Source organism: Amblyomma maculatum, chromosome 1 (assembly GCF_055883805.1).
Source record: "Amblyomma maculatum isolate TAMU_Amacu chromosome 1, ASM5588380v1, whole genome shotgun sequence".
Lineage (NCBI taxonomy): Eukaryota > Metazoa > Arthropoda > Arachnida > Ixodida > Ixodidae > Amblyomma > Amblyomma maculatum.
This window is the reverse complement of record NC_139344.1, coordinates 344,937,696-344,963,639: the sequence shown is the minus strand read 5'-3', so window position 1 is coordinate 344,963,639 and position 25,944 is coordinate 344,937,696. Positions and strand designations below refer to the sequence as shown.

At 47.5% G+C, this 25,944-nt stretch overlaps 1 long non-coding RNA gene across 10 annotated transcripts in view; it reads left to right on the top strand.

The window, feature by feature from the left end:
• LOC146207653 (uncharacterized) overlaps window positions 1-25,944 on the top strand; it is a 194,386-nt gene that overhangs the window by 43,017 nt on the left and 125,425 nt on the right. For 4 of the 10 annotated variants that reach the window (XR_014704042.1, XR_014704043.1, XR_014704046.1 and 1 more), the window contains exon 3: window positions 22,858-22,979. The exons of 4 other annotated variants lie outside the window; for them this stretch is intronic. This is a non-coding gene — a long non-coding RNA (uncharacterized LOC146207653). Of the gene's footprint in view, window positions 1-22,857; window positions 22,984-25,944 lie in introns of all 10 variants that reach the window. 2 more of the 10 variants (XR_014704044.1, XR_014704045.1) reach the window with 1 other exon arrangement.

Here is a 25,944-nt window from a genome sequence, read left to right as displayed (position 1 = left end):
GGGGGGGGGGGGGGACAACGCCTTAGTTATGCGGGCCTGTGCGAAGGGCCCCCGGTTTGACGCACGAGCGAGATGAAGGCGCACGAGACTGAACGAACTGCGGCGCGCTCATACGTCGCCCTTCCATGGCCTTTCTTTATTCCCGCTCTGCCTCCCTTGCCTTCGCTCACACATGCGCGCATTGCTTTGCATAAACCTCTCGCGCGAAACAGCCGGCCGTATGCACCCAGCTAGAGCTGGCCCCTGGGCCCGCTCAGACCCGCCGCCGCAAACCTGTTTTCCTCTTTGCCACGTTCCTGCATGGAGAAAAGAAAGCCCCGAGTCGCCGAACAAAATATTTAGAAAACCACTGGACTTTCTCGGTGAGCTCTTCGGCCGTGCTGTCGTAATATGCTAGCGTGCACAAAAACTAACTCGATGCTCGTAAAATAAGCGAAAAATAAAAATAAATACGCAAATTGGTAAACGCGCGGAAGAAGCAAGGAGAGTTTCGCAAATCTCTTGCTTTCTTTGCAGGAGAGGAGATGTAAGAGTATAAAGATGAAAAGAAAAACGAAGAGAGGAAGAAGAGAAAAAGCACCGTATACGTCGTCTTATTTCTAATTCTAATCTGTACCTCGTTGCAATTCTCGCGATCGTCTTGATTCTCGGCGCATCTCATCTTAGCCTCCCCGCTTGAGGGAGCCGAGGAAAAGATAAAGACAAGAGTGGAAAGAAAGCTCTCCTGGCTTTAGCGCCTTGAATTCACTCGCGCGCCTCTCCACAAGTATGGCACCCTCTCCCTTTTTTTTTTTTTTTTCTCTTCATTCTACCAACGTCTCCGCTTCCCCTGCCTCATCATCGGGTGCACGTACTGTTCTCTCCTCGCCTTCAGGAGGCTGCTCTTCTTGCTCGAACGCACGAGGTAGAAGCGATGGAAATCAGCAGCCCAGGACGAAAGGGAGAAAGGAGGCTACACGGTGAGGGGGAAAGCTGCAAACGTCGACGACTTTCAATGATGATCCATATTAACTTGATAATTATCCGGCATCGCAATATATACGCCAGGCACCGAACAGGCTGCTGCCGCTTCTGCTGCTGCTTGCCGCCCGACGAGCTCCGCTCCGGTCGCCTCCCTCGTCGGCTGTCCAATCCGGGAGGCGGCGGCATTGCATTGCAGATGAAGGCACTTTCCATATAATTACAAACGAACACAAGAAATGGTCTCGCCCGAGAAAACCTCGCCGCCATGGCAGGGCCCCTGGCACTCTCCGGCATCGGTGCTCGAACGCCGCACGCGTTTCGCGTTTTGCGCGCGCCGTGCTTTCGATGTGTGACGTCCAGGACGACCAGAGTCACCTCGCCCCGTGCCTCGCGTTGTGTTCTTTCGGGTGCGAATGCGGCCGTCCTCAAGTTGGTTCGCGGGACAGCCATTCTGGAAGTGATCCGAAGGTCATCCTTACCACAGGCCAGACTGATATGCAAGGGCGAAAATTCAAGTGGCGTCCTCTCGGCTGCCTGCATTGAGCGTCATCTATGCATCGAGTGCGAGCATACCCTGATTGGCCACCTAGTACGTAGAAAGTTGTGGCTACCGCAAATTTCGTCCAACAACCGTCATCATGCTGCACTGCCTGGATCTCCCTGAGACAATATTCCCCAAGAACACTCTTCCAAAGTGCCGCGCATTGGAAAAGTGGCCGCGTCTTGCTCAATGTACGAACACCTTTGTCCTTGGCTTGGCTCGTTGTCTAAGCAGTGGATTATGAAAGGGTCACCAGCAACTGCGGAAAGCATTTTTCGTACTACTCAATTAATTGTCTCGATGTACCCAGCAAGATCTGCCCAGGTCACCTTGTCTTTGCTTCGTGCATGGTACGCCATCTTTGTACGAGGTTCAAATATTTTCCTTGTCAAGCCAAAGTTTCATCGCTGAGCCTTGAAGGCTTAAGAATACCAAGTGCTGAATACAATGCTCATCATTCAAGCTGGCTATGGTGCTTTAAGTACGACACTATCAAGGTCTACCAAAGTGACGTCGCAGCTAATGTCATGACCGTCTGATTGTGCGTGCCGTTTCCGTTTTGGTGACGAGAAGCTGTGTCATCGAGTTGGTTCGTCATGAATCTCGGGAATATTTTGATCTTGGAGCCCACATTTAGCTAGAATTGTTTTTCCTTTTTTCGCTCCAATAGGTGCCGCATGGATATGCATTTTGAATGCTTTGTTGACCGGTTCATTCTGGCTGTGACCCCGCACATCGCCACCCACGCACCCATTGTAAATTACATTATGCAGATGCTCTCCTAAGCTGCTTGCAAAATTTGGTTGTTGTACTGGCTGAAGAGCAAAACACAACGAGAGATTTGTCAAGATGGTCACCAAAGAGTGAGACTTCTCTTCGAAGAAAAGAAAAGCATGGTCACGTGTCCAGATTCATGCGGTTGATAGAGTGTTTTCTGTGGAGCCAGTTTCGACAATCTCTTCTTCATCTACAAGCAGTGCTATGTCAAATCATGTAAGTCCATGACGACAGGAACCTCCCCCTAGCGACAAGAAAGACTCCCTAGTGGCGAGAACCCTGGCTTAGCGACCAGAAAACCTTCCTGGTGACAAGAACCTTTTCCTTATTCGGTGAAGCATGAAATGAAATTAGAATGAATGTCCAGGAGCTTCACTGTTTGGTATCATATATCTGGCGAGGATACAAAGCCACATGTATTGGCCTGTATGCGGCTTTATGGGCGTAGCGAATCTTCTTGTTTACCTGAACTCGAGTTAAACAAACATATGCACTCTAAGCAAGGATTAATCGAAAAACCGCACCGATTCCTTCACCTATTAGGCCGCTGATTTCGGTGGTCAACTGAGCGGTTGGCAGACTGTGTCTGCTTCTTCGATAACCGTTACTGAAGCCAGTTGTTACGGCGTCAACAGGAATTTTGCTTGCCTGCTATACATATACGAAATGCAATCACGCCAAATGCTTCACCACAGTGGCGCCCTCTTCTTCACATCCGTGTTTTCGACGTAGAGCCTAGTACAGAGAATCGACGGCAACTGTGCTACGAAACAACTTCTCCGCACACGCTCGTTACGTGCTTCTATATTTGTTTGTACACATAGTGTGTCGATGGCAAAAGTCGACTCCTGGGTTTTTCGCCGTATAAGGACGTGACGTGCGCAACTCAACACAGCGGAAGCTGCGGTCATCTTGTCATGTGCGTCGCCCTCCAGAATTTTCCGTGATCTTTCAAAATTCAAGATACTTACCTCACTGCTGTTACCCAGGATAGTTCTACCATTCGCCAGGTACGTGATGACGCTACTCTTATTTTTTCAGCAATTTCATTTTTCGGTTCCTGATAATCGTGATTTCTTGTTCAGAGAAGACGATCAAAATTTGCTTCTGCATTGTGTTTTTAACGAAGCAGCATCAGGTTTCCCGTTGTGGCGAAATTCCTATCACCGTTTTGTGATGTTACGAGCCTCTCAGGTAGAAAAAAGATCATGACGTAGCCATGACGTCAGAAAGCAGTTTCGTGAAGGAAAACATGGGTGGTCAAGGACTGGAATCGAACCTCTGACACTTGCGTCACGAGCTGGGTATGCTACTTACATGTCACCAAGGATACTTTTTGAACACTTTGTTTTAAATGCACTGACACAATACTCTATTTGCTTAAACTATTTACAATGCTTCAGGACGCAAGATCAAAGATACATCAAAGTAGTCACGGAGCAGAAGAGCCAGAAGGCAAGCAAGGCTTAGCATGCCACCAATAGGCAGTTCCATTCCGGCTTAAAGTCTCCCTGTTCACACACCTTGCATGTGATGAGCAGTCAATTGGCACGGATGAGATTTGTTCACTTATAAGTGAACAAATCTCATCCGAGGCGCTGGTAAAAACCTCCGCTTATCCTATAGGATAAACGGAGGTCTTCTACCAGCGCCTCGCACGGTGAATGAAATGCAGCGCGAAGACGAGGCACATGTAAATTATAGACAACATGAATGACTTTATAGCAACTGAAATTTTATTGTAGACAAGGAAATAAATAGGGAGCCAGTTTCCCTGCTTATTGTCTTGTTTGCAATGAAGCATCAGTTGCAAGGAGTGTTCGAGTTGCCTATTGTTTCCCGTGTCCCATCTTTGCGCTGAATTCACTTCATGGAAAACCAACTAGTTCAACTTCATACGCTCGCACAGTGAAATTGTCATGGACGAGAACGACACCAGCGCTTGAACATCTGTGCAGTAAAGCGTGGCGGTGTTATAATGTGTGCTGTGAATAAACAAGTGGTGATGACACTGCGTGTACAGTACGGTCCACTGTTAAAGGGAACATGAGCTCGCGTGGTCTAAACACTTTGCAAAGCGCTGCCGCCGACCATTGGCAAGAATAGACAGCACCAAGTGCATGCTTGGGAAGAGCGGTCGGCCGTGCTTACTGTGCATGCGCCTTGTGCGATCGCTCGTCGCTGGCTTTCTCGGGAGTGCTTTTTAAAACGCGGCAGCAACGTAGCCTCATGTTCCATTTAACAATGGACCATACTGTACGAGCATGTGTGCGCGCAGCATTCTTTTCAGTGAAGTGGAAGGGATTCTATTCTCTTGCGCTATCGCGTACTCTTAAGGTGAACTTAGGTGTCCTCTCAAGATTTATTTGAGAGATGCAGCACTCTTAATTATCAACTGGTCCGCACATCCATTATGCAGCACCACGACAAAGCATCGAAAAGGCAGTGGTTATCGTTCGCCGTCTGTGGCTCTTTTATAATGGAACTGCATTGAATTTAAGCCAGACACATTGTCATACTCAGTCCAATGTATGGTGATAAGCTGATAGCAAATGGTGGCTCCGTCCGAACAGTCAAGCAGAGGCAAGTATAGGTTCAGAAACTTCTCGTTTGAGCCATAACAAGCGCACTACGCATGCAACAAAAGTCATCTGATTTATCGTAACCGCGCACAGAATACAACTTGTCTAGCAATGCTATTCTTTATGAAGTCACTATATTTATATAACGGGACAACTGAGTCACGAGAGCGTGCTTGATTCAAGTTATCGATAAAGTGCTACATTATGAGATGAACTTGCTGTTGAGATGCGCCGGAAACTTTGAAAGAAGAACTTTATACAGATATATACTTCCAGAACTGATGGTCATAACATCTGGTTACCGTTCATGGATATGTATTGCATATCATATGATTTACATTTACAACTTTACAATCGATTTTGTCCGTTTAGTTCTGAGGCTATCAAGCTGGTGACGTTGCCTATAATTTGAGTGCTCGGGGGCCTCGCATTTACCTTCCTAAAGAAAAGGGTGATATTAGCCTCGTATACGCTAGACATTTACTGACATTTCTTTTTTCTCCGAATTTTCCGAAAGCGTGGCTATATCTTCGTGTTCCACGTGGCCACGTTTTCTATCATACAGACGCGTAAATCATGTTGCTATCCCGCGGAGTATGTCTATCTAAAAGGGCCGTGTTCTGTCGACTCGTAACACTATAAAAGCTATTAGCCTAAGCTCTAACAACACAACTATATAGTATGTGGTGACCTCAAAATAGAAGGGCCAGACGTAAACAACCAGTAAACACACACACACACACACACACACACACACACACACACACACACACACACACACACACACACACACACACACACACACACACACACACACACACACACACACACACACACACACACACACACACACACACACACACACACACACACACACACACACACACACACACACGCACACACACACACACACACACACACACACACACGCTCCGTTCGCTCGCTCGCTCGCTCTCTCCTGATATAGTCCACGTGTCGGCCGAACATGCGTCAAACCGTCCAGCCGACGTGTCCCGGCGTTGCCCATTGGCCGGGGCCCGGGCGGCCAGCGGGCCACGCCCCCCTCTCTGGGGCCAAGAGCCGTAACCACAGGAGCGCGGCGCGGTGGTGGCGGCGGCGTTCGAGCGCGTGGCTTGGCTGCTTCACCGGCGATGTCATCCTTTTAAATCCGCACGCACCACGCGAGCGAGGTGCATCGCGCTCGGCTGGCGATGCGGCAAGCCACTCTCCGCTGAGAGTTGGCGGGCGTCAGGGGGCTAAGGGTGAGGGATAGAAGGAGGGGTTAGGGGACGGCGAGGGCAGCGGTTGTGCAAGGACGCCTTGACTTTCCAGCGTGCCCTCTGGACACGGTGAACCGCGGCTAACCGAGCCCAGCGACCTCACCTTTGCCCTCCCTTTCCTTGCGCTAATAATGGCGCGTAGAGAACGCGCGCTCGCGAGTCCTCGAAGCGTGACACGTCACGCTACTGTGACCACGCCCTCGGCTTCTGCAGGCGAGTCACGGCGGCGCTGGCTGGGCGCCTTCGTTGTCGTTGTGAAGGCGACCGCACCTTGTTAGAGGTGTAGCACTTCACCGCGAAGGCGCCAGTGCCTTCACCGGCATGTTGAGGACACGGTGAGAAGTTGGACTCGCTACAGGAAGCGATGTGGTACTGTCGCTCAGAGTGGACGGATGCTCCTTTTGAGCGATGAACAGGCTGGCTTTATAACAGAGAGGGCTCATAAGGGAACGGCGAGACTGTGGATGCATCAATGTGTAATGCTCGTGGACACTAGCATAGCAGTCACAATTATAGAGCTTTTCAATTCTAACAAAACGTTCGTTACAGAACTCTAATGTACCTTGACGTACAAGAGTGTTCAGGATGCGAGAAAAACAATTTTGGCGTGCAATCGCTAAGCCCTTTGGCGCTCACTTGGTTTCACTAGCTCTCGTCACAGCACTTCACAGTGCTTCAGCTTGATATATCTTGTCTTCAGACACCGGGTAATAACAGAGCTATGGGCTTCGATTCCTGTTGACGCGCCCTGAAAAGTTTTGTCCCCAGTAGTACGAGTTGTGATACGACGCACAGTGATGCGACGTATCCCATTCTTCAAAAGGTGGGGAACTCACTGACACAAAACTCAAAAGTTAGCCGGCATTGGTGCCGCTAACGACATTTTGCACGTCAGGCCTTCACGACCACTCGAGAGAAGCGCATTCGGTTGCATTAACTGACCACTTGACTGTCCAGTTCTGCGTAAAATATGGGTAGAGTATCAAAATAAATTTTGCTGGCCGCTGCCGTGCCGAGATCTAAATTACCGGTTCGGAGGCAGCGCCCACATAAACCCAAATTTATGCTACACTAAGTTGAGGTCCACATAAACGACTGTTGATATTCAACCAGCAGTTCCCTGGATTTTATGTACAGGGTGCCGCAGCTAAATCTAACCAAGGTCTTAAAAAATACGGGGAGCCCTGTAACACCAACACAGGGCTGTTCAGAGTCAGCTATCCTAACCTGCTGCATTTTTGGTTCCCCAACGTTATTTAGTGTAGAATAACTAGGTGAATTTTCATCTATTCTCTTGAAGAAGAAAACCTCGATGCACAGGTTATTAATCGCCTCGAGAAACGGTGGGTTATGTCGTTTCCATTGTTAAACGATTTACGAGCTTTATTTATTAGCGACCTAACCAAACTGTATATAGCGTGACCAGATACTATTTTAAATCACTCATCCGGTGTGCAGACAACGCTTCATGGGGAAGAGAGTGGTAGAGAAAAGCGGATTTTATTCTCTGGGACGCGTCTCTGGAGTTTGTAGTGGCGCAGCTGTCAAGAGGAAGCTTTTTTTATTACGTAAGGTATCATTTTGGGCCGGTAAAATATTCTTTACGTAAACGCTAGCTTGATGAAGGTAACGTAGCTAACATTTCTTCGAGAATATATCCAATTTTAGCGTAACACTTTTCTCAAGCCATTAATTATAAAGTTAACTCACTACTCTGCTAATTAATCAACTTTCACGAACGAAAAGATACTAGTCGAGGCCCGCCAATAGTAAATAGCCTTGAGCTGGTTTCCCAAGGCTAGTGCTTACCGCATTTTTATATGTTTGGCTACATTTAGGTTATATATATATATATATATATATATATATATATATATATATATATATACAGGAATATATAAAGACGAATCAAAACACGGAATTTAATCGCTCTTGCCCTTAGGCCGATATAAAGTTTTCATTTCGCCAAATTTCGCTTTTCGTTTCTCGGTATCTATCCTAGCGCCACCCTTTTTAATCTTTCTTTTTTTCTCATGTATCAAACGATTGTTCATGGCTTTTTTACTGTCTTTCAAACTTCAGAAATTTGGCAGAATCCCGGAGTCGTTGTAAACGAAGATCTATGCGCTTTCCTTGGAAGGCGTCATACCTTATAGACAATGCAAAAGATATCAGGCAAGAATGACTTAGCTGCCAACAGGAGAGGACACACTGCTACAAATTCTAACAGCATAATGTTTGCCCGCGTATTTAAAACTCCCAGACACTATAGTGTAGTACATACCACCTGTAACTCTGAGCGAAACTCTCATCTTTCCGTAACTATGCAAGTTTAGATTTAAGAAGTCTGACAGCCAGTCTTATATCTATTATTTTATATCAAATTTAGCCTATAATTCATTCTTGATCAAGCGTCTTGAAAAAGGTGAAAAAGTATTGCCGATAACTTGTTCTTGAAATAAACGTGGCGACATGGGCACATTTTGTTCGGGTCATTTATCTGTTTGCTGTTGTACATGCATCGTCCGAGCGCTACAGAATCTTCAGTCTGTATATAGTATACATATATACTTCCACCATCGAGTGGCCGTGATACTTCACTGCATTCACTCTCCAGCCGCTTTCTCTCAACTTCTCACACACGTACTTTTGTTTTCAAGTTGAGACTGATGCCAGCAATGCCCAACTTGGACAGTGAAAGAAAGTGAGACAATAAACACTCATTTACATAATTTTTAAGCCCCAGCCGCAGCGTCGAACGCATCGGCTGGCTGGAGTATTTACAAACAGCCGAAAGGATAAGACGAGAGAAAGCAAAAGTAAGCGACGGGAAGCGCCTGTCTAGTGCACGATAAACAAAGTTTCGGGGATCGTTGAAGTTGACGCTGTAGCACGCGTCGCCTTCCTTACATCCATGCTTTTTTTCGTTCGCTTTCTCATCTGAAACACTCTTCTTTACATCCAGGAGCGTTCTCTTTCCCTCTCTCTCTCTCTAGCATTTGTGAACGCCTTCCGCGTGCTCGTGTGCTGAAGCCTAGCATGCTGTTTTGCATATCTCTGACCACCTGCGCATCGTTACGAGCGCCTGCTTGCTATGCAAGAAAAAGGTAAAATAAAAAATCGATGGACTCCTGAGGGCTGCCATTCGTACCTGCCTAAATCCCTTTTTTTATTTATTTATCTTTTTTTTTGCAGTTAGTGCATGTTCTCTGATTATCCACGTCATTTCTTCTCCGCTTATCGTGATGGGGAGGGGGGGGGGGGGGGGGGGGCGAAGTGGTGTGCACGCGTGTCCATGTTGCAGTGTTAATGGCGTGCGCGGTGAATCGAAGTCTCTGAGCTATTTGTGCGTACTACGTGACGGGAGGAAGCTTTGGCGACTTGTGATCGCTTAGCGTGATGCGAACATCGAAATCACGGCCAGCCAACAAGCCGTCCCAGGTTCGCGCCGCGCCGCGGCGTCTATCAGGTGTGTACAAACGAATGCGAGCAGCGCGGTAGCGGTGGTTTCGATAACATCGAAAGGGCCGCACCGCGTCCCACCGTTTGTGTGCGATGGGTGGTCCGCGTGCGACTCACTGAGAGGTAAGTAACGCTCCTGTCGCACGCGAGAACAATGTTTCCTGCGGTGATTACGAATCGCGTCACTCCGTGTCAGCTGCCGCCGTTTCCACAGTGGCGATTTCCACTGGTCGATTTGGACCGGAGCGCTGAATTCCCACCAGAGTGACTGAATCTGCTGTAGGAGGACCCAGTTTAGACTGACAGGGAATCGTATGCAAGAACACGCTAGCCCGATGGAAGCTGTGATGCGCAACCGGTTCTCAGGCCTAATGTCCGCACATTTTCGTTTGAGCATGGATTGGCGTTTCTGTTTGGTCATGGAGCAAGAGTGGATTTGTCGGCTAAATTATTGCGCGGAAATGGGGAATAAGTATACGCATTTAAGAAACTGGAAGAAGGAAACAATTGCGCAAAACAGATAGGAACTTTTTGTAAATTCGAGAACCGTCATCAAGAGAACCCGTTTCTTTAATTTGATGAATAAACACTGTGAATTTGGCGTGAAAAATATGCTTTTGGAAGCTCGTTGAGATGTATTTCCCATATAGTTGTATATTTATAGAATGGCTTTGGTGAGCGTGATATTGTAGTCGAAATCACATTCACTTCTACAGTACCCAGACCACCATGACAAGATGCGAGCGAAGCCATCATTGTCAATGCGCAAAACACGATAGTTAACCCAGCAAGCCATCGACGTTTAGTATTCAAAACCACAGTGTTGATTAAGAAGGTTTATGAACTGAGCTCGCCTTCGGTGTTGACGCCTTAGACTTTGCAATATATTCTCGATCTTCACAATAATCAATCTATTTCAGTTTATCAATCATGTTTTAATTTATGTCCGTATGTCTGCGCGATAGACGTATAAACTGCACTTACCGCACCGACGTGTTTCTAACTGCTTTTAAACTAATAATCTGCAAAAGTAAAAAAAAAAAAAAAGAAGAAGAAGGCCACCCGGTATACAGACACTGTTCTGTCTTATCACGCTGAAGCGACTTGGTACTGAAATATCCGAGGTGTTAGAAATACGTGTGTGCACGTGAAGCCAGTCCGGAAATCTCCACCGCTTCCTTTCTAGTAAGCACCGGTGTTAGCTTGGCGCATAAATATCAGTTTATCGATCAACCAATCCTACATCTGTTTATCTGTCCATTTATGCACCTTCAATTAAATAATTTACTACTACTGAAGTGGGAGCTCCAGCTACACTACCAGTTAGTGAAAGGCCGAATTATTAAAGAGTCTGATAATACATGCAAGTCCAGCTTGTCGTCTTGCATGCAGGGAAAGAGAGATGGGGAGAAAGGGCGGGTTGTTACTCAGGAAAACTTGATATAAAGGCCACGGTGCATGGTATCGATCATATAGTTACTTGGCACTTATCTTTCCTCCAATACGCTCCCCACAGTCCGAGCTCGTGCTGTTATGAATTCTTGTCAATACTAATTCAAGTGCAGAAAATTCAAATTGCGTTACGTTTCCACCAACCTTCCTGTCATCATTGCACGCGTGCAATATTATTCCTTTTGTTTCAAACAATGCCTTTTATACCCCAGTATTTCATCGACCTAAACGAAACGTTCAGTCGAAGGATGAGCAGTGCACCGCCTAAATATTTCATCCATTTGCTTATTGCGATTTGTCCACTGCCCCCCCCCCCCCCCCCCCCCCCCCCACCTTTTCCTTAAAAAAAAAGGAATTTTTATTTATTTCTCCTATGATTATTTCATCACACCAACGTTGCTAATCAGCGTATACTGCGGTCACGACATATGGGCAACTCCGCCATACGCGTCCCCGCATCCTCATATCGCTGATCCCCGTGCACATGGTCCATCTGACTCCATCGCGTTATAGTTCTCACGGAGACACGTGTTTTAGCCCTCCTCCTAGATACGGCTCTCGGGGTGAGCTCCGGTCGGGTATACGTATAGGAGACTGGGCGGCGCTTTGCCGCCTGTTCAACCGGGCAAGTTACATCTAGAAACAGAAAACGAATCACACAGTTATCGCATGAAATAAGCTTAATCCGAAGAGAGAATTTAGCTAGATTGAGAGCGGAGAGGGAGGGGAGCAGGCCGTGGCTGGAGCCAAATGCGGCCCACTTGTCTCTCCAGCGCGCGTTTCGGCAGCTCCCGCTTTGTCCTGTTGCGTCGAATCGGAGCAAATTTATCGGCCTTTCTACGCATGCGTTTGCATCCATGCGCGTACGTTTCTTTCCCAATCTGCATGCACACTCGCACAACGAAAATACAGACACTGTTATACGAAGAAACTGAGGCACCGGAAATGACCGCTCCTATGGGACCACACGCCTGTTACGGTACGCCAGATTCGGTCGGACGGGGGCTCACCATACTTTGTGTTGTCGCCGGGGCTCAGGCTACTGCACCCGCGACCATCTGTCCCGCTGAGGCAAGCCTGGCGATCTAGCGTTGCCGCCGACCCGACGCGACGTCGCTTCGCGATGACAGGAGGGAAGCCGGAGGCGGCCAGTTTCATGCTAGCAACGCTAAGTAACGAGAGATATTTTGGCAGGGTGGTTGTGGGGAGTGCATAGGGGGGAAGCCTACGGGAGGAAGAGCGCTGGGGGCACGGAAGGGCATGCGTGCGGTCTTTCAGTGCTGCCCTAATAGTCGGGGCTGCCAGCACCCAACCAGACACCCCAACGCTTTCCTCATTAATTGCTCCACCCCACCTCCGCGTCTGGTGTCGCCTTGACGTTTGTGCCGCGATGCCGCCCCTGGTATGAAGTGCACCTTGCTTAGAGGGAGGTAGAAATTAATTCTCCATTTTGTAAACTGACTGTAGTGCCCATCGGTTACCAGGTAGCGATGGGGGATTTGCAGAAAAAAAGCGACAAGCACCTCTGTTTTCTGCCCGTGTGTACAATGTACAGTATTTGCATACAGAGAAAGGACGTGAGAACGAGATCCAGAAGGTGTTGCTTATACATTTTCATTGAATTTTGTCTGCATATGTGCCTAGGTAATGTTAGGCAGCACACATGTTGTACAAAGAGATTCGAACGCAAAGCCACCACCACTTTTATGAAGGCGCTCAATTCCCGAATTGAACTTAACTGTGCTGATGGTTACTCGGTCGTAAATAGTTCATTATTATATTCACGACTACCACACTACCACTTGATTTACCGTCATTAGTTGGGTTGAACACACATAACAGACCTTTCTCAATGATGTCGAGATATACGCTCTGAGACCCGATAGCTATTCGCATTAATATCTGCGGCGTGAGACCTGATAGAAGACGTTTTCGTTTGGAGGTGACTGCATATAATTTATGCTATCTTCAGTAATTTTCGAAAGGCATTTCTTTGCAACTTTCGGTAAAATCAATCTCATAACCAAAATATATTCACTACGTTCGAATAAAAAATAAGAAAGGAACTGAAGTCATTCCTTACCAACTTTTAAAAAGGAATTGTCGGGTTTTTAAGTGTATGACATGACATTTATTTACCTTTCTAAAACTCCCATGCTTTTTGGTTCGGTAAGAATTCAGGTCATTGTCAGGCGTACCGCCCACTTATAGTAAGCTATATGCATGACTGACAATGACTCAGCGTTGAAACAAAAGACAATGAGGAAGGCTTGGGGCATAATAAATAGCCCACACTTCGTTTCCAGTGCTATAGAGACACGCGTTATTTACTACAGCCAGTGAACAGCAAGGGAAAGGATGAGGAGAGAGGGGTGGCCTTGAAGGCCTTGATCCTAATCTCTTTCCACGTTCCCTGGGATTGACGGTGCTGCTACACCCGGTCGCGTTGGATCAGGAGCGAGGCCGCGAGATGGCTCCACTAGATGGCGGCCCAAGCGACCACCGCTAGTGGACCGCTACAGGGCTGGTCGGCAACCTGTTGTGCAGCGACGGCGCCGCACTCTTTCAATGCCGCCCATTGTTTCTCACAAGCGGTATGCCCAGCACTTATCGAGACGGGCGCTGCTCGGTGACTATTCTGGGGCTCGTGCTCTGTCCGTTGCACGAGGTAGAAGGCTACGTTTGCATGGCGGCAATCGCAAAGAAAAAGGACGGCCGAGTTGCGCGTTTCTCTGACCGCTTGCTTCCCTCGTGGTTTCTCCTATGCAAATAGCCTACAGGCGCGCTCATGACGAGGGCTAGCGGGCGTCTTTTTTAACGACGCTTCCAATCTTGGACGGCGCGGCAAAGCCAAAGCAAGACCCCGTCGCTTCGTACAAAGGGCGGCATTGGCTGGAGCCATTCACAAAGTGACTTGTTTCTTCCAGGCACTCCTTTTCGTCCGTAAGAGCTAGCACGCACACTCCTGTTGAGCCCGAGTAAAGAGGGCAAACGGAGTTCGATGCGAGGAGGCGCCGGTGGAGGGTAAGGCTGCTCCTTTATTAACGTTGTTGGGCCTTCCGCGTCGCTCGACTGCCGATGAGCTTTCCTCTGTGACCGGAATCTTAAGAAGGTCAGCGCGGCCAGACGTCCGCGCGTGGTTTGTTTTGTCCGTCCGAGGCTGGGACCGCGAGGCGCGCAAGATATATGGGTGCCCCTCTCCCCTTGGAGTGTGCAGCTCGCCGGACGGTTCTATAGCGGCTGCAAGAGCGGTTAGGCCCGTTGCCTTGACCCTTAATGGCGGCCATGATTGCAGGGTCGTATCGTGACGGACGCGTTTCCGATCGGTGCTTAGTCGCTGGCTTCCGGAAGCCGTTTAGGAAAGCGGCCTGCGCCTTGGGGGTTCTTTTTAGTCCCTCTTATCGCAGGCAGGTTTGGCTTTGCTTTTATCGTTCAAACGGCCCGCTAGAAGCTAACCTTTTCCTTAAATGCCATTTGGCCTTGTTGCTTTTAGATATAACCCTCACTGACCTGTAAAGTCCGCCGTGATGCATTCTTAAGAATTTTATTATTTTTTGTTTCTTAATGTACTTGACTATGCAAAGTCCGTGGGAACTGTACAATCTGATTACAATATGCATTTGTTCAAACTTAATTGGGACCTGTCTGTCAGTAAAAATCACTGTCCCATCTACATGCGTAGCGTTAGCAATAAAACACTACTTCATTTAACTCTGCAGCGGTTCACGCGCAAGAATTAGCTATAGGATATTGAAGGAGCAGGAGGCGTTTCGTATAGATTTGTAGCAAGTTACTATTGCATGATAGCGCAGTTGAAATTCTCCCCATATAATGTGAGTTTACAAATACATTCGGTCGGCCTTTACGTCTACAATTCGAGTGTTTTGCTGCTCAATATAATAGTCAGTTTGCTCTGAATCAAGAGAAGTGGCTCTGCTGGCCACACGAGAGCGCCAGGCATCGAAATGAGGGGCGCACTGGGCATATCCTCACACTTGACGCACAGCAGAGGTGCCGTTGGAGTTGAGGCTCGCATCACGCTATAGCGGACCGTAGTTTGGGGAAGGATATCGGCGATGGCAAGGTGTCTAATATTATTACCTGCGCACTCTAAATGTAGTAATGACTGAAGTGAAATTAGGTTTAGTTTATGTTTGCATCGCCTAGGGAAGAAAAGCAGGCTACGCTGTGAGAGCCGCCACAAGCCTTCGTTAAGCCAGGCTGGCTTCACTGCATGTCACTCAATGAATTGAGCTCTGGCTTCCTTGCACTGCAGCAGTGCCAAAAACAAAGTTTGAAACCGAAGCCACTTTCTAACTCTAGGGGACTCGACGTTCACCTTGTGACGCGGTTTAACAGCCTTAGCGCTAACAGAAGGCACACAAAGACGCTCAGCCGACTAGGGTTCATATAATAGAGAGATTTAGCTTCCCGGAGGCGTACTGACGTAAACGTATACAGGTTTACTGTACCCCTCCTGCGCACGCGCATTGACAGGGTTGAGTGAAATAGCGTCTCCGGCAAACTAAATCTCTCCATTCAGAGGGTTCGATATAAATAATAATTCAATATATCCGGGTTTGACACATCCGGGATCGTCTGTATATTATAAAATGATTGCCACTGTCTAAAAAAACTTCGAAAACTGCCGATTATTTGTTAGGGAACAGGTAGACCAGTCTAATGGGCATCAGAGTCTGCTATGGCTTTTGCAAAGCTCTTCGCATTACCTTCGTGTAGGAAACGCCTGGAAATGTACTCTCTTTTTCTAAAAACAAAGACCAGGGGAGAATTCGGCGCCCTGACATTAATAAAAGAAGATTCAGGCATACGACTATGTAACGTAAGAAGTCAACTCAGACAGCGGCCGAGTAGGCAGAAGCACAACTGCTTCGAAGGAAAACTGCACGCCAGCAGCCACCTCAACTTTTTGAGGCTTACGAAAACGTCTCAAGTGTCCCAGTGGGAGTATTACTCTTTAATTGACCAAACTTTTCAAAGGAGGTCACAAAGCTCGGCTGCCTGAACGAAAAGGAAGTAAAATAAAGCAAACAGTTCACAATATACATCCTCGGTGGTATCGCGAGGGCAACATAACACACATGCACGAAGGCAGAAGGCTGCGCCTGCTTGTAAGTCAGCCTAGCTTTTTGACGCCGATCGCCTCAGTCCTGCTTCCTACAAGGTTGAAACATTCGGCACCGAATGTAACGCCTGTCCTCGCGGCTATGGGCTTACAGAGTACGACGCTCTGCATAGTCGTCATACCCCGTTCGAAATCGGGTCTGTTCGCCCCCGTCCGAACCGACCTAGTCGGGACAATGGCGGGATGCGGGGGGATGAGGGTGTTAGGTGCTAGCCAAGCCGCCACACGTAGCCTGCGACAAAGAGGCCGACGCGGATCGGCCCCTCCAACTGCTGCTGCCGCTATGGCAAAGGCTTCGAGCATCCAGAGAAGAAGTATTACACAGAATTGTCGGGCGGGGGCTATCAAATTTTCTGCCAGGTGGACGGTCGCCGACCGGCCCCCCGATAATGGGCGAGGGGGGAGATACAATGGGGAAGAAGAGGAGCTCCCCCTATGTACGCACCCCTGGTTTTTCCCCTTGCTTCCCTCTGTACCCTCTGCCGTTCCGACCCGAGGTCTTATGGCCGCCTGGGGTGGGACCTCGCGGCCGCAACCGGAACACCAGGGTGCGTGCGTGCGTGCGTCACTGTGTGCGCGGAAAGCGGCGGGGACGGGATAGCACCGTGCCAGAAACGAGAAGCGATGGCGGCTCGCGGGCGACGAATTCGGCACTTTGAGCAAACACAACAAAGCGGTCCCGTCAACGCCTCTGTGGGTGTCTCTGTCACCCCTAGCTTTCCACCCCTCCACGTTATCGCCCACCGGAGCTGCTTTATTTCGTCTGCGCAGAATGCACCGTCCCGCAACAATTGTTGCACTGCATCCAGTTTGGTGCGGCCATGTGTGTGTGCGTGTCTGTGTGTGTTTGTGTCTGCGCGCATTCTGGGCTATTCGAAAGATATACGTTTCCGTTCTACGTTGCTCTGCCTTGCGAATATGACTGTATAGCTGCTGTTCCTTTCCATATCCTAGACAGTCTTTCTGGGCTCTAACTTTGCTCCGCACCGGCTCTGGTCCCATCTCACCTTCTGCGTGCAGTGGCTAGTGAAGATAGGGCGCAGGAATTGAAATCACTTGTTTCCCAGGTTATGAGAATGACGCTGAATATAGAGCAGTGATCGAACACCTTGAGCGATTAAAACAGCGGCAAAATATAATGCACGTTGCACGCATTCGACATTCCACATTCCATATTCCACATTCCTTCTTTTGTTTTTGTTTTTGTTTTTTTCTCTGTTTTCTAACGGCCAGGTGCTTCGTTTGAGTCGTTTTCACCCCATATGAATATCGTGATTCGTTTCCGCATCTCAGCTACGGCATGCTAGGCAAACAGTGCCAATGCTCCCAAGCTCAAGCCGACAAAGCAACGTAGAAAAAGAAAAATAGTTTTTCAACGAGTTGCATCGTTCAGCTCATTCTTCTTTTCAGCGCCGAAGGCGTCGGCGTCGACGAGCAACATGTGTCTCGCGTTGCACAAAGGAGGGGCGGGTGCCGTGGTGGTACAGTATACGACGCACAAGAACCGCCGCCACCGAGGCAGCGGCTGCGCCCTGTCCCAAAGAATTTCCGTCTCCGTGGGCCGCACATGTAGGGCGCGTGGGTACCCCTCCTGGTCACGGCGTGGGGTGAGGCAAGAAACCCAGCGGATGGGGCCAGAGAGAAGAGAACGTCCGCATACAAACCGGGGTCACTGTATATCCACCTATTGGCCATATAGACTTCACATCTAGAAAGACACGAAGACATATTCGAAAACAGCTACTGGCTTTAGCCAGCGAGAAAACCTCCTTTCTTTTTTTTTTTCTTCAGAGTTCACTGTATTTTCTTCCAAGAGGAGAAAAGAACAGAGTCCAAGCAACGGGGATGGGGAGCGGGGTTTGGGGGAGGGGGGAGGGGGTGAGGAGCACTGCATTGTAAGAACGACAGATACATTTTCCGCTCGGGTTCGGAGACTCAAAGTAGAGCTGGCACCGTCTGTATACCGCCCATGCTGGGTAGGTACCAGCATCGGCGACTCCGCAAAAAAAGCTTTGCGGCCGTACGTGCGGCGCAGGACACCAAACCCCGACGCGCGGGTCGTGGGGCCAGGGTGTTTATTATAGACTGCGGCTTCAAAAGCGCCAGGCAAAGCGTGTTTCCTTAAAGATGCAGATTAGCTCTAGGTGGCCGCGACCGCGGCAAAAGTTTCTTCACCTATACGTTTTTTGTATTTTTCTTTTACATTCATCTGTAGCGTTATTCGTTTTCACGCTCATCGCGCAGTGGCGACGGCATGGTTCTTTAGCCCCCCGCGATCGGCCTCTGTATTCGGGCAGCCGGGCTTGAAACAGGCCGTGTCGTCCTTCACGAGCCCGTATAGACGTGCCTGTCTGCGTGCGTGGCTTGGCTTATGGCTAGGCTCGGCTTACCGCTGTTCTTCTGGTAGACTGGACTTCGGCGCCTCGGTCCTTTGATCCTCTCTGACTGGCTACCCAGAAAGGACCCGATCGGCCGTGGAGAATGCACCGCCTCCAGTGAATCAGAAACGCGTTCTTGTGTGAACATTGTCGGAAACTGATGCCACCGAGACTTGAATGTGTGAGCTTGGTTGCTTCTCTACTTCCTTTTGTTGTTGTTGTCGTTTTAGCTGCGGGTTCTGCACCCTGCGTGTCATGAAACCTAAGGCAGCGAAGAGTCCTATATCGCTCAGTAGTATGCTGCTGTTTGTTACCGGCAATTTTTCCGTCGTGATGTCTTTTTTAACTCTCCTCATCTCTGGGCGGAAATGCGCTGACACGTTTAAAGCCTTTAGGCACTGCGTCAAAATGTGTTAACCTGCCTAGCTGTAGGCTCGAAAGAAAAGAGTTGAAAGAGCGGTGGAGAAGCAATCTGGGGCTCAAAAGATTACATATTCATTCAGTCCTCGTGTGCGCCAGCAACACAGCTGGAAATGTGCAACTTAGATTCATGAATTCCAAAAGCTCTTACTTTTGCTCATATTGCGATGTATTGCAAGAAACTGTGCATAAAGCTAACAAAAGCCCCACCGCGGTGGGGAAGTAGGGAGACCCCCGGCTAGTGTACCGGAGTTAGCGGGTTCGAACCCGACCGGCGGCGACTGCGTATCGATGGAGGCAAAAAGCAAGGCGCCCACGGGTTATGCGATGTCAGTGCACGTTAAAGAACCCCAGGTGGTCGAAATTTCCACAGTCCTCCACTACGGCGTATCTCATAACCTAAGTTGCTTTGGGGTGTTAAACCGTATACAAACCAAACCAGACAACGAGCTGGTTTTGTTTACCCTGCATATCTGTCCGGCGTTTCGCGTCAATGTCAGTATCAATTTTCTGTAACGCGGTTCTAAGAAAGTCCAAGCTTTCTGTCACCTCGACATCACCAAAGCGCGAATAATGAAGTAATTGGTATCGTATTTTATGGTGTATTCTTTAAGTTCTGAATTAGGAATATTTGCTTTAGCTTGTCGTTGATACTCAGCGTGCACCTGTGCGGCAATATTTGCATTTCAAATGTATTCACAAACAGTTGGCTACCTTCATGAACAGTCGGCTACCTTCATAAACGTTTCGCAACCTTTCACATGAAGCCATGAATTCTCACAACTATTGTAAATTGGGATCCAAACTAGCCGGTATCAAGTATAGTTCCGCTTATAGATTTCAAGTAAAGCAAGAGAGGCTGGCAAATCTTGGCATATCTCGGTCTGTTTTGACTGCTAAGATTTATTGGGCGGCTCGCTTTAAGCGCACGAGCTCGACTTAGTGTGCGAGCCAAGCGTGTCGGCTTCGCTAAACCGTAACTTAGTCGACCGTCTATAAGGTCCGTTGCCATTGTGGGCTCCTTGTACACACCGCCCCCACCCGGTATTGTGCGCGAGTTTCTTTTGTGCAGGGCTGCGGGTACAGGCGAGGGCCCAGTGGGAAAGTCAAATTCGAGAAGCTTGATTGCCGCTCCTCGCGTCATGCCTGCGAATGGATGTGCTGAGGGGTGCCCATACACGGCCTTTGATGGGAGTGATATATGTGCTGCGCTGGCGACAGAAAAGAAAGTCGTTTTATTTTTTTTTTATTTTTTTTTTTTTTTGCATTTTTACCTCGAAGTGACTCCAGCTGGAGACGCGTGTCTATTGTCGATCTTGCTTTCTGTGCGTCGCACGCCTGGTTTCTTTTTCTTGCTTTGGGGACGAGGCGGAGGATCCTGCCAGTTTTCTTTTTACTATTTCTTTTAATCAAGAAGGCGATATTGCGCAGTGCCCTATTTTTGCATCCGTGAAGGGTTTTTCTCATTACTTGTGCCTCATTGAAGCCAGGAGACAAAGCCAGGGAAGCAAACATGGATGTTGTTTGTGAATTCCTTCTAACGCAAAGTCTCCAGTAATTTGGTGCGGTCGCTCAGAGTTCGCAATGAGAGTGCGAAAGTGTGAAAACAGACCACTCTTATTATTCTGTTTCTTCACAATTTCCCCTCGGCAAACTGTTTAAGAACACCCAAGAAATAAATGTCATGGACGGCGCTGTGTCGTCAAACTTGTTGTTACACCTAAATATTTTTTTTTACGTCAGCGCTTCTTTATATATATATATATATATATATATATATATATATATATATATATATATATATATATATATATATCGAACGAGTGGGTGTATGCCTACATGTGAAGTAATTGAGTAATTGGCAGCTCCCTCCCTCCCCCTCTCCTAATTTTCCACAAATGCAAGTCACAACAGCGATAAGATCATCTATATTGCACCTCGCGACAGCTGAAAAAGACTTCCAATTCGTAAAGGTCTGTATTTCATGTTTGCTTGAGGAATAACAGGAATAACACGAAATACGAGGCGTATCGTATAGCAGTCAGTGTTCTTTTGAGTTATTTCCCAAGAAGGAACTGACGGGGTTCCCAAGACAACAGAACATTATATACAGTTAACTCTACTTGCATGTTCAGAAACAAAGAAAAAAAAAAAAAAAACAGGGGTTGCTGCCTAAATTTTGAAAAATATACTCTTTTGTTTTTTTTTTTGTTTTTTTTTTTTCGTAGTGCGGTGGATAAGGTTAAGAGGCCGCGGAAGTAAAAAAAAAAATAATATTTCATGAAAGGAACATTAAATATTGCTTACGATAAAGTTATATACGTACTGACAAGACCTGAAATAAGGTTTATCTATTAAAGAAGGCATCAATGAAGGCATGGTTTCATTAGCTTTCCTTTTTTGTTTTTAACCCTTGAGCCTACCGATTTCCCAATCTGTTGTTTGCAGTGCTATCTGTAAGAGCCAAGGCCCCCATTCGTAATTGTCCTCCGTATCAAATCATGTCATCTCATAATAAGCTCACGTTATTTTTTGTCATGATGGAGAGGTAACCTCACCACCTATGTAGTTGGCTCGGCTTTAAAGCCTTTTAAATATTATACTGAACTTCGTTCATTACGTTAGCATGGCGCAGAAGCTCGTGTTAAATTTCGCGCTTTTGTCAACAGCTTTTTATTCTTATAATTTTCTTGTTTGTGTGACGGCCGAGCATGTTATGCGTTCGTTTATGATAACAATAGCTGCGTTTGAACTGCGTCGTAATATCGTGAATAAATATCGCTTGAGGTCAGTTTTAAACTTTCTACTTCGTCCCCACAAATGAGGTCATTACTGTCACGAAATAAATAAGCTAATATAATAAACTATACCTGGACGCGGAGTTTGAAAACAAAGTTCGTTTTGCTAACCAATCTGTTCATCAGAGGCGCTTATTTTCGCCCAAGACGGAATCCTGCATCGCGGTAAACGGTTGGGGCACAATGAAGGACCTAATTTATTTTAAGCCTTACTTACCTCATCAACTGCACGAATAGGAAGTGCCAATGTAATTTTGTATCAATATTGTGACGCTACCGATTTCTTGCACCATTCAAGGGGACATCATATCATATCGCTTCCCATTTAACATCATTTTTTTACGGTGAAGTTGAAGGCTAGTCTGAGAAAGAGATTCGAACCGAGGGCATCCGCACCTCTGCTTGTATAACATTAATTGTGGGTGTAAGCGTCCATCGAGAAGTGAGACACATACACTACCCCTGCCTTTCGGTTAATTCCCCCAGGACCAAACCAACTAAGTACGTTCAACATTTTACTAATATCTGTGTCAGTCTCTGAATGTTTAACTGCCAATCAAAACAACGTGAAACAGCGCTTTTGCACGTTCTGATCAGTTTAAGAAGGGTAAAACCCCAGCTATCCTTTTTTTCTTCTGAATGAAACCAATATCATTATACAATTCGGTACAATTCAAATTATTTATACGTCAAATAACTGCACTGAAAATAAAGCGCGGACTTTAGGTCAGACATAAGGCGTAATCATCCCATTGAGCAAAAAAACGGCGTGTTATTCGTACGGCTCGACCTTCAGGTAGTTCGTCAAAGTCAGATTGGCTTTAGCCACGTAGCATCGACAGGGGTGTGCTGCGTCTTCAGTTAGGACTGGCTAGCCATGGGTCTGCATAGCTTGTGACATTGCAAGCGAGGTTATTGCGCTCGCTCGCTCGTTTCCCTTCTCTTATTTTTTTTTTTTTTTTTGTATATTGTTGTGCTCAGGCATGCTTTTTTTTATTGTTTTTATAGTCTAACTATTTTTTTGTTACTCCCTTCCCTTCTTCCCATTTCGCATGCAGGGGTCAGGATACCGCATGCGGACCGCCACGCGCGCTTTGTCACCGCTCCCTTTTTCCCCGTGAGGAGAGGGGACGACAGGGCGGGGAGCCTCGTCGGCTACAATGACAGGGTCCGCACCACGGTAGGTGAGGAGGCGTCGATTCCAATTTCTATCGCGGCTGTCGCATTGTGCGCGATCGGCCGCGGCCATGCCGGGTCGCCTGACTCGAACTCGTCGCTAGTTGCCCAGTCGCTGGAGCGCCAGTTCTGCTGCGCGCTAGATCATTGCGGGGTATTTATTGGCTTCGCCGGTCTCTCAGCGCAGAAAGACCAACGGAAACGGAGCAGGGGGGAAACACATCGCTGCTAGCAATTCAGATTTTATTAATGTAAAAGCAATCATACCGTCGTCAGCACCGAGCAGAAATGTTGCTTGCGTATCGGTGTGCGCTGCAAAGTGAGACAGATACTGCGCCTTCCTTTACCGCAAAAATAACCCAGCTAAAGACGTTTAGCACGTTTCCAAACTGTGTGCAACTCTCTAGGTGCGAAACTGCTGAACAAAACCATGCCAAATAGGGCTTTCGCAGGTCTTATTCAGGTTAAGCGGAGTGAAACCCCCGATTAGTTTTGAAAGATAACTTGCCTAAATCCACCAACCGTTATTTAAAGGAAATACAACATGAAGGCATTTAATTTCGTTTTTGCTGCGTACTTCAGACGTATATGGCGTGAAGCTGCTTGAGTTAGGTAACAGTGGTGCCTAAGATTACTGATCTCTCTCTCTCTCTCTCTCGCGTTTTTTAGATGGCTTAGAGAACACTGGGACATGAATTCCGTAGTTTCATCCCGCTCACGGACGATATAGCATGATATTATGTGCATCCTTACTGCATTTCCTTTATATAGTCGCAGAGCCGTTTGTGCTAATCAGCGAGTAATAATTCAATAAAATCTAGGTTGCTGACATAGCTGTGCCCTTCCTTCCTGTTGTTGTGGTCATTCTGCGCTAATCATGCGGCTATGCTGTACTAACATTGCATGAATACCCTGGCAAGATATGTGGGCATTCTGGTCGTGCAACTTAGCAAAATATGGGGGCCTTTCTTTCCTGTCGTCCCACCTCTCTATGTCATTTGGTCTATAATCTATGGCTCCCGCATCCCACGGCCCTGCATTGCAGAAACTCAATCCTAAACCTTCAGTAAAAAGCTTCGCCTATGCTATACTGGGGCTCGACAGTTTAAATTCTTTCAGCAACAATGAAACGCAACAGTGTCACGCGGGTCTTCTTCGCTGGTGTCAAGTAGAAAACAAAGGCGTACAAACTTATGTGCACTTGATTAGAGCGCGGACAACTGATGCTGAGTTGATATTGAAACGAAATTTCTCTCACCCACGAAATTAGTGTACTGCTTAAACATGTCTATTACAAAAAGAACGACATTCGTACTGCGCCAGAGCCGCCTATCTCAAACATAACTTTTTTTTTTTTTTAGTCATACTTCCTACTTTCCCAAAATGCTGTTACTTCCCTCCAGATCTTCATTAGTGGTAACTTCAGTGCTGCCCTTCTGTCAGTTACACGCGGAGCTTGTAGGAACACCTGTGTTTTAACGAGGTCCTCAAATTATAAAATGGTATTACAATACATTAGATAAGACAGTTGTAGCATTCTTTCATCTTGTGTTCAGCCTTTTCACTGTATTAATGGCCAAAAAAAGATTGAAAGGCCAATGCGATGACTTGCTTTATTTGTCTCCGCCATTGGCCCGATCCCTGCAGTGATCTTCTTCTTTAACATTAAACTGCCCCAAGTTTAAAGTCATGCCCCCAGCAGCGTCAGTCTCGTGTCAATCCTACCGGGACCGAACTGGCTTGCATGTGAGGCCTGGAAATACGTAAGATTCCCATGCGGGTCTAATGAACAGTTTCTAAACTTAATGCCGTCATAGACCCAGCATGTTGATACAGCGGATGTCATTTGATACTGACCGCACTGTCGCTTTGTATAATTTTGTATTGAATAGGATAATTTAACTTGAGCGAACAATTTACTGGCATATTATAAACAGGTTTCCAAGCTTTCACCACAACACTGTCTTTTTGAGAATCCCGGGAAAGCGGCATCTTTAAAGAAAATGCAAAGGTCTGGTTTGGTCTGGTTTGGTTTATAGGGACTAACGTTCCAAAGCGACATAGGCGATGAGGAACGCCGGAGTTTAGGGCTCCGAAAAGTTTGACTGTCTGAGGTTCTTTAACGGGCATTGGCACCGCACGGTACACGGGTGCCTTGCTTTCCGTTTCCATCAAAAAGTGGCCCTCGCGGCCGCGAGTGAAACTACAAAATCCTAAAGTACCTGTTTCGAATGGAGCGAACGGTGGGCAGACATACCAAAGGCAACTTCGTCCTCTTTGGTTTGTTTGTTTTTGCTACCTCTCATTTTTGACTCCCTCCATTCGCCACGTGCGGGCACCGGAAAGACCACAGTGTCAAACGTCGCATGAAATTGGACATATGTCGAAAGAACAGAGGGTGAAAAAGGAGCGAGGAAGCCAGGAGAGCAAGCACTGCGAGCGGGTCCGTATGCCAGACGCGATTTCGTTCCTTTCCGTGTCGTCGCCTCTGCCTTTATGAATGGGCGCGGTCCGTGCACGGTGCGTGGCGCGGATAAAAAGATACGGCGTTACAGTCTAGCAAAACTAAACAAACTTAACGCGCAGGCGGGACAGGCGGGCAGTAAAATGCGCGCCGTGAAAAGGAATGGATGAATTGTCGCTCGGCGTGAAACGGGAGCTGGGGAGGAACGGGAACCGAGCTGTGTTCGCGAGGGTAGTGGGGAGGAGCGGTTAGGGAAGTGGCGCGCTCAAGAAACAAATAATGAATAAAAAATATGCCGAATCGCGATCAAAACCTCGAATCATAGTTCAAACATAGCTACGCGGCTGCACCACGCGTGCTACTCCGCATTGCACAGCTGGATTTTTGCGGAAGTATAGCCATCAAGGAGCGTCACCGGCAACTGGTAAGGCCGGGATTAAGCATGCAGAGCAAGGGAGGCACGACGGGTAGTAGTAGTAATGCTCTTTATTTGGAACTCAAATGG